Genomic DNA, 9033 nt, shown 5'->3' with positions numbered 1-9033 from the left:
ATTATGGTTTGGTTATGCATGATAGAAACATGTATGTAATATGGATCGCCGATTGTTACCTCTTTCCTTGCCGCTGCTGCGCATAGGTATGTTTGTATGCTTGTTCATTATTGAAGTTATACTCCTTTTTCTTTCCTTTGTCTTTCATTTCTGCGAATTCTCAACTATTTTATGTGCCCTTTTATTGAAATACCCTGCGTTGGCCGTTGAAAAATTAAGGCTATACCTTACAGGATTATTTCTGTAGTTAGTCTTCATTTACATTTTTTTGAAATCGACCCGCCATGACGAGGTATATCGTTTAATCTGACAGCGTGAGGTTTAGAAGTTCATTTCTAATTTTGTCTTCTGGCATATTAGAAATGATGTTTCTTCGAAAATCATTCGCTTAAAACGGATAAAAAGAATTCTGAGTGGTGATTTTAATGAATGAATTCCTTTTGGTTGAAATGCTCTGCGTTGGCCGTTGAATAGTTAAGACTATACTTCTTAGGATCATTCATTTCTTCAAAGAAATTAATGACCTTTAGAAATATGCATATTTGCATTATTTCGTTGTCATTTCCATATTCGTAGCAATATAATTTCTATGGCATAAGTAAAGTAATGGTCGCCGATTGTCACCCTTTGCCGCTGTAGCAGCTGCGCCTACAAACATTCGTAAATATGTATGTATGTATTCGTATAATCGTGAATACATATCGACGCAGATTTTTGCGAGAAGCACCAGAAAGTTGTGCAATTTATGATTTTTAGCTTTTTGCCATCGTCGCGAAAAAAGACGACTTGTTGGCAAAGGCATGCTCGGGGGATAATAAATTTATAAAATGCGAATTTAAGTTTTTTAGTTTTCTTTCATACAAAATGATATGCATTTCTTGGAATATCACTAAAAAGTATAACTTCATCCGCGTGTAGACTCCACGCACCTTTTTTCTTTAAACTCCTGTTTACTTTGGAGCGTACCTTGTAAATTCTAAAGTCTATGCGAACAATTTCGCTTCGACTCAGGCCTTTGAGTGAAACATTGCACGCGTGTCATTCGCCAGTTACCAGTCGAAATGCTCGAATGAGTCACCGAAAATGTTACTCATCGTATGTAACATCTGAGACATAGTCGCGACCATCATAATCTAGATAATCTTCAAAAACTAAATGCCAAAGAATGTTATTTCGAATGATAATAAACATTCCCCATTAAATTTGAAGATTTTAGTTAAAAATATGTAACGACAATGATCAAATAAAAGAGCATTCGTCATTACTTATTTGCGTTCATTGTCTGACGAGTTTTGGGCAAACAAGATAAATAATCATGAAACATAAAACTGAGCAAACCAAACCAGAAGCCGACTTAAATGATCTCGACATGAGCATTTTTGAATATAAAGGAACTGGGACAAATAGCAAATAGTGGAAAAAAAGGAAAAAGTAAATAGAAATCGTAGAGATAAGAAATGTACAGAAAAAAGCGAAATTGATAATGGTTAAGTGATAAGTAAACGGAAACATATATACCAAACTTGGAAAAGTTGGTTGCTGTCAACCAGAAGCATAATACCAAACAAATTGAAATGGCAAAGAAGAAAAAAAATAACGACAACAGACAATAAGGCGGAAAAGCATACTGCTATTGTGTTGATATTTATGTTTTCAATGTCGTCTGACGGTTGGTTACGAAAAGATAAAGTATAATAGAAGAAAATAAAGTACATGCAAGAAGAAAACGAGCAAAAGTGAGCAATTGAAAGGGGAAATTGTTGTCCATCGTTTATTCAAAAACTGTGAAAATGAATTTACCATATAAATGGATGGAAATGAGAGTGACATATAAATTCCTTCACGGAATAAACTAAGCAGAAAACCAGTAATAAAGTGGCCAGTTGGAAGGTAAATTCCAAAAAAGATCTTAGTAGTATGCAGAAATATTTAAGAAACTTTTACTTTGACGCATGAAAAATTAGGCGATTTTCGTGGATTTTTTTTAAAAGAAAGTACTAGATTGAATGTTTCGACGTTCTATGGACGTAATAAAGTATATTTTTAGCAATATTAAAGTTTTTTTTACAAAAATATTGAAAAATAACGGAGTTATGTGCTGTCTGCTGAAGTGCCGAAAAAAAGTGCCTCAACTGCTGGCATGATTCCGGTCGAATGAGTAGCTGAAACAAAAAAATTTAAAAAGTTTATAAGACTTTATTTGTTTTCTATACAATGACCTACGATCTTTGAAAAATATCAAAAATTGTCAAAATGGCGTAATTTTGTAAAAAAAAAATAGTGTTTTTTTAATGCCAAATTGACAATATGGAAGTATTGCATTCAGTATTTACATTCACTGAAAAGACAATAAACGTTTACTCACAAAGATTCTTTCTGAATTTCATTAAGATTTCTTATATACAGGTATAGACGGATGGATGTGGTATAAAGTCAACCGGAAGTTAGAAAATATACATATATATTGGATATATAGCGGCTAAGGGAACTAATTGAATATAGAAATACTTCTAACATGGTTTGTTGCGTCAATGAAGTTGCAAAAAAACTCCAAGCTTTCATCTACAGAAAACAATATCAACTAAGAAGCAATGAAAAACTTAATCCACATTGGATTCCATATGTATTAGTAACTGTTTAAGTATGTATCCTCGCTCCTGCAGCGATATATTTTAGCCAATTCTACAGTGTTTTTTATCAGCTTTGTTGGTTTGCTTCCATTGCAAATGAAAAACTTTCTAAACTTAATTATAATCCTGAATGCTTATCCATAGTTTAAAGAGTGCACTGCAGTAGGCGGTATTCGCGCCGAAGCGTTAGAAGAAAAACCGGCGCATTACGCTCACTTAGTTAATTGCTTTACCTTTCCTCTTTTTGATCCCTCTAGCTACGCTTCAAACTGTTTCGAAAGTTAGAAAATGCTGTTAAATGCATTTGTTAGTTCACTGATATTGTGATGCATTAGTGAGTGCACAGAATGCTCTGGAAAAATTTCACCAGATTAAAATTGAGCCACACTTAAAATATAAGTTTCTGTAAAGATACGTATACAACATGTAACAGCACATCTCTTGAGTATGAGTAATATGATTATATTGGTCGATGAGGTTTGACATGAAAGCCTTTTATATGAAATTAAAATATTATGTCCTTTCGAATTGTAAAAAACATTGGAATCTTATTTAAATTGTGGGAAATTTACTGTTAAAGCAGGTATGAACGACCGATATGTGCTGGTGTATCTTGAGGGAGTGTGATAAGTTCAACGAAATATATATCTTAAATGGAAAATACTTTCCAACTGGTAATAATATATTGATATCGACTTTTGAGGATGACAAAGCTCAATCATGCCAATGAAGAAAAGTGTAAAAATGTTGCATTTTGCTAAGACCAAAACAATGTCAACCGATTAGCTTCTTCATTTAAGAGAATATCTTCGAGAATCCAAATGGTCGACCAAGTTTTTATAAGGAATACATCTTAGAAATTGTGAAAGTTATTATAGCGGTTTATTTATATTCCAAATCTTCTTTTTCGATTTGGAAAATGGAATATCTTATCATTCACTCATTTGGCATCTTTCTCCTTTAACTTACCTTTTTCGCTCTTTTACCTAACTTTTTTTCCACGCGTGCGCTGAAGCCGACTTGCTAATAACTTTAGTGTTAAAACAGAGCTTATAGACTTTAGGCTCTATACTTGAAACTTGTAATTAGCCAATTAAATTTAAAAAATCATGTTTTTTATATTAGGTATCCTAATTGAGAAAAATGGTCGAAAATTTATAAACTTTATAACACATTCATTCCTAAAGCATAATATTTTTCTAATAATTTCATTCCAAATTCTTCCAAAAATTTAAAAATATGATTATTAATAACAAATATTACATATATATTGCATAAACTTACTGAAATATTCAACATAAATATATAACTTTGTTTAATATATCTTTTCAAAAATGCCTTTAATGCCTTTATCTCCATTGCGATCTACCTGTCCTGTTTCAAACATCATTACCTTTATTTCACTGTAAATCAATAGAAATATATGCGAATGACTTGGTTGGTTTGACCACCCTCTGTTCGCACCTTAAAAGGACGTTTGGCGTATTCAAACAAGCAAAGTGAGCGAGTATAACGGCGTGTTGACATTTCACACCTTTACTTTTTTCCAACAATTAATCTAGATTATCACCTTTAATGGCATTTTAGACACATTAACAGAACACAAAAGTAAATTTTTCAAGCCAGTAGCCTTTTTGTGTAAACAGGGATGATTGGAAGCACTTTCTACGTAGTTTTTTGCCCTACGAAACATCATTAATAGTGAAAAGTTAGGGTTGAGAGATTTTTGTTGCTAAGTGATGATTATATTAGTGGGTACTCTTCGGAACGTTTAAGGGTTTCTGTTGTAGTTTGCATACCATCTACTATTAGAATATTTTTCGTTTATTATTTTTATTTGTGTTTGAAAGAATATGCAATGACTTTTAGAAACTCATCATAAAAATTATCGCATAACTGATCTTATCTGACCAATAACTTTTTATCATTAGCTGGGGTTGCTAGGCTAAACCATTGTCTTGGAAATTTATAAAAAATTTAATATTTTAAGACCAGATATTTAAACACATGAAATCCAATAATAAATAAAATGAAAATAAAGGGTGATACATATCGAAGTTCCCCACTTTTTAAAAGAAAAAACACAGAAACTTCAAATTCAATGGAATATGTTTATTATCATTCGAAAGAACATTATTTGGCATTTATTTTTGAAGATCGTCTCTTTCAAATGTTGGCCCAAGCTACGTCTCAGATTACCCGTCCGTTGAGTCCAATGTTTGATAGCTCGTTCGAGCATTTCGACTGGCAACAGGCGAATGACATGCGTGACATTTTGCTCCAAAGCCTGAATTAAAATGGGATTGTCAGCATTGACTTTAGACTTTACATATACCCACAGGAAAAAAGTCGAACGGTGTGATATCATACTATCTTGGTGGCCAATCATGAAATTACCTGCTCACTGAAGTGTTCTCTCAATAAATCCATTGATTGATGCGATGTGTGGGTAGCGGCGCCGTCTTGTTGAAACCAAATGTCGCCGAGATTACGAGCTTCTATTTCAGCAATTAAATAGTCGGTTATCATAGCGCCATAACGACCGCCATTAATTGACGACCGTTGTTTTTTCTTGGTAAAATGGCAGCTCTTAAAACTCTTCAGGTTGCTTTTCGTCCCAAATGCGGCAATTTCGCTTTTTTACATACAAACCTATTGAGCCAGATCAAATACGTCGGATCTTTTCAATATTCCATAGAGCGAAGCGTTGTCGCTTGAGAAGGACGAGCGGCTTCACTTCATGCACAAGCTGTATTTTGTACGCTTTCAATTTATGATCTCAACGTAAGTCGTCCCATACATCACTCCGAATTGCCGTGAACGGTGCCGAATCGACTCTCCGCGGTGTTCGTGTACACTCTGAGCTACGGCTGCTATATTTTCTTCACTGTATGCTGGACGTGGTCTATTCGCTCGAAGATTATCCAACAATGAATGCTTGGTCTCAAGATAAGTGACGATGATTTAAATAGAACGCTCAGTAAGCCGAACGTTAATTGTCGTAATAAAGTTGAACGATTTGTAAAATTTATTCAGGTGTAAGTTTTCCATGATGAAATGATAAACAATACTGAACAAAAATAACATGAAGCTTTGACACGACCCACGCGTGATTTGTCAAAAAAACAGGCTATTGAAAAAACTAACTCTACTTGAATCACCCGTTATGTAAAATATCATTTGAATAGTTATGTTCCTTTCAGATAGGCCACACCTATACTTTTGATACCTTTTAAGATAAGTGGATTATTCAGGTTGCAAAGGTAAAACGATTAACTTGAGTTTAATAATAGCTACTCTGAACTAGCGAGATATTTGGTTTCAATTTAATTAAAAATAAATAAATAAGTAGAACACAAATTCATAATTTAAACCATAAAATATTTAACTAGTTATATTCATTTCAGTATGGTTAGTTAAGTAATTTATCATATTATTACCTTCAAAATATCAGAAATTAGTTACAAAGTAGAATTTTTAAAAATGAATTAACCAAATATTCGGCTGATCCAATGCTATTATTTTATTTCCTTTTACGAAGAGTTTTAGAGTGACTTAGAGGATTTATCTTTTCTCTAAGCTCACAAACTGGACAAGTGGAAAACATAGCTAGAGTCCAAATAATGAATACACTTGTTTGAAAGGCATTGAAGAATTTTTTCCCAAATCTACATACATATGTAGGAGTGAAATGGTAGTCTTGGAAGAAGATAGCGTACGGCAGTAGGTAGCAGCATTTTCGTTGATCGAAAAAACATTTGACGAAGCGTCTATCGAATAAATAAAAAATACACAACGGTTATTAGAATAAGATTTAAATAAATATCCGTTTGCATATTATTTTTACGAGCATATCGCAATTAAAACAAAAAAACTATAATTTCGGCTGCACCGAAGATATAATATCTTTATACCATAAAACGATGTTAAAAGATCTTTATCTTTATCCTGATCGGCCAGTTTTTATGACATCTGTACGCTTTAATTGTGCGATAGCTGCAGTTCCGACAAATCAGCAGCTTCTTGATCCAGAATATTTTGTAAAATCGAACCTGATTTTATAAAAATTCAGAACGCTATCTCAAAACTGAGATATTAAAATTGATCATGTATTAGGCTGCAGTCAAGGATCGGCGTCATGCACACCATTTGCCTGGTTGCTAAAGTTTCATCTAAAATTATGCCACTATTCTTATTAAGGAACTGCCAAAAGCTGATATTTTACAATAGTACAAAGTGCGTTCCAAAGTAGACAGAACAAATGGCAAAATTAGGTAAAATCAGCTTATTTTATTCAAAATAGTCTCCTTCTGCTTCAATACAGCTTTTTGCACCGTTCAAAAGCATGTCGAACGAGTGTTTTAGCTCGTTGGCCGGTATGGCCGCCAGTATGCCTGTGCAAGCCTTTTGAAAGAAGTCGCACGGTGCCATATCAGGTGAATACGGGGGTGGTTAATGGTTAAAATGTGATTTTTGGTCAAATAATCGATCGATCGATGAGACGATCGATGAGTCAGTCAATTTGTGCGCAAAACGTTCTGAAATGTTTAGTCAAAATGCGATGATTTTGATTTCGGCTGAATTTGAGGAACGGATTTGATTGATATTGATCACCATTAATGTCCTCACGACCACTTTGAAAACGTTGAAACCACTCGTGCACTCTGCTACGGGATAGGCAATCATCGCCATAAACTTGTTTCATCAATTGAAACGTTTCGGTAAAAGTTTTACCAATTTTAAAACAAAATTTAATGTTGGCTTCTTTGTTCGAAGTTCAGTATAATTTTATCGAAGTATAGTATTAAAAATATTGTATTTTTAACTAACATATATGCTTAGAATATAATTTTTATCCTTTCTGCTTTTATGGCGATTTATTTGAAACTTACTAAATAAAATATTTTAGCTGAAAAATAATTCGTTTTCAAGCGCTGAAAATTAAATTCACATACTTTCCTATGTATTATGAAAAACCCATGCGCCTCAGTATAAAAGAAAGCCTCATCCAATTCTGGAAAAAGATAATACGAAAATAAAAGTATAAAACAATTAAGTGCAAATAAGTGGGCTTTAACACATATATACATAAGTATATACGGAGAATGGATGAAAACGCGGCAATACCGCAATAAATATAAGAACACTTTACTTTAAGAAGCTTGCGGTGAGAAATCTCTACTTGTGAGTCCATTGCATGCAAAATCAAAATAGCATAATATTAAAGTTCAACAAGTAAGGAAGGGTAAGTTCGGGGCAACCGAACATTTTATACTCTTGCTATTTGCAAGAATAAAAGCCAGGGAAATACTTAATGGTGTAAAACGTCAAACAAAGAATCGAAATTCCAGCTATTTTATAATTACTATAACCCATACACTGAACAACATTCGTCATAAGGTTTGTTAGAAAAACAAAAATCATTATACATACATATGTATTATATGGGAGTTGCGGTAGTATTAACATGATATTATCTGATTTTGCCAATACTACACTATACTATTAACTTGTCACTTACTAAACAAAATTTTCCTAGATTTCATAAGGCTAGGTCAAGTTTTCGTCCAATTTTATTAATTTTAGTCACAAAGATACACTGTTACGAATAAAACACGCTGTCTTATTTTCATTGGGATAACTCACATATTGACAGATACAGCTGTTGACAGCTAATTAGTAACGACACCTATTTTGAAGTAAATGATGTTATTTTCCAATAAATCACGTATATTTATTGTATTTTCACTTATTTTATTGAAACCTATGTTAAACTTAAACTCTAATAGTAAAAATTTTGTTAAAAATTTGATTTTGGTTTGAAGATTTTAACTGAAACATGTGAAATCAACGATTTGAGTGCGACAACTAACTTGAAACGAAAATATTTTATAAGCAAAAAATACAAATATAACAAAAAAATTTGCTTACTTTCAGTTAGTATTTTGTTGCTTAACACTACTTTAATATGACATTACATCCACTGCGGATTGCCGTTATCAGACTCTGACAGCATACCGCTGGTGTTGTTTGCCATGACTCCTTATTCGATCAAAAAGAACATAAATATTTGGGATATTTTTGGTACTATCGACTAACATCACGCCAGATTCCCACTCCAAAACATTGATAGAATTTTCATTAAAAAAATTTTGTGTCAACTTAGACGTATGCTTTGAATTTTTATCTTCCTTATAAAAGGTAAATCTTCCTCCATGTAACATGGAGTGTCGTTCAACACTATTCCAGATAAACCACCCCACACCATGATTGATCCTCCACCATACTCAACTAAACGTGGAACACAGTGAGGATCAAATTCTTGAATTATTGGACGGCAAACATACCTTCGACCATCAGAACCTAAGCGTTTCATTTTTGTTAGATGGTTCCAAACGACATA

The 9033-nt window shown here is 33.1% G+C and overlaps 1 pseudogene; it reads left to right on the top strand.

The window, feature by feature from the left end:
• Positions 1–216: 216 nt before the first annotated feature.
• Positions 217–418, top strand: LOC126767158 (small nucleolar RNA U3; annotated as a pseudogene).
• Positions 419–9033: the final 8615 nt, after the last annotated feature.

This window comes from Bactrocera neohumeralis, unplaced genomic scaffold (assembly GCF_024586455.1).
Source record: "Bactrocera neohumeralis isolate Rockhampton unplaced genomic scaffold, APGP_CSIRO_Bneo_wtdbg2-racon-allhic-juicebox.fasta_v2 ctg4396, whole genome shotgun sequence".
In the NCBI taxonomy this organism is placed as follows: Eukaryota; Metazoa; Arthropoda; class Insecta; order Diptera; family Tephritidae; genus Bactrocera; species Bactrocera neohumeralis.
This window is presented reverse-complemented; position numbering and strand designations above follow the sequence as displayed.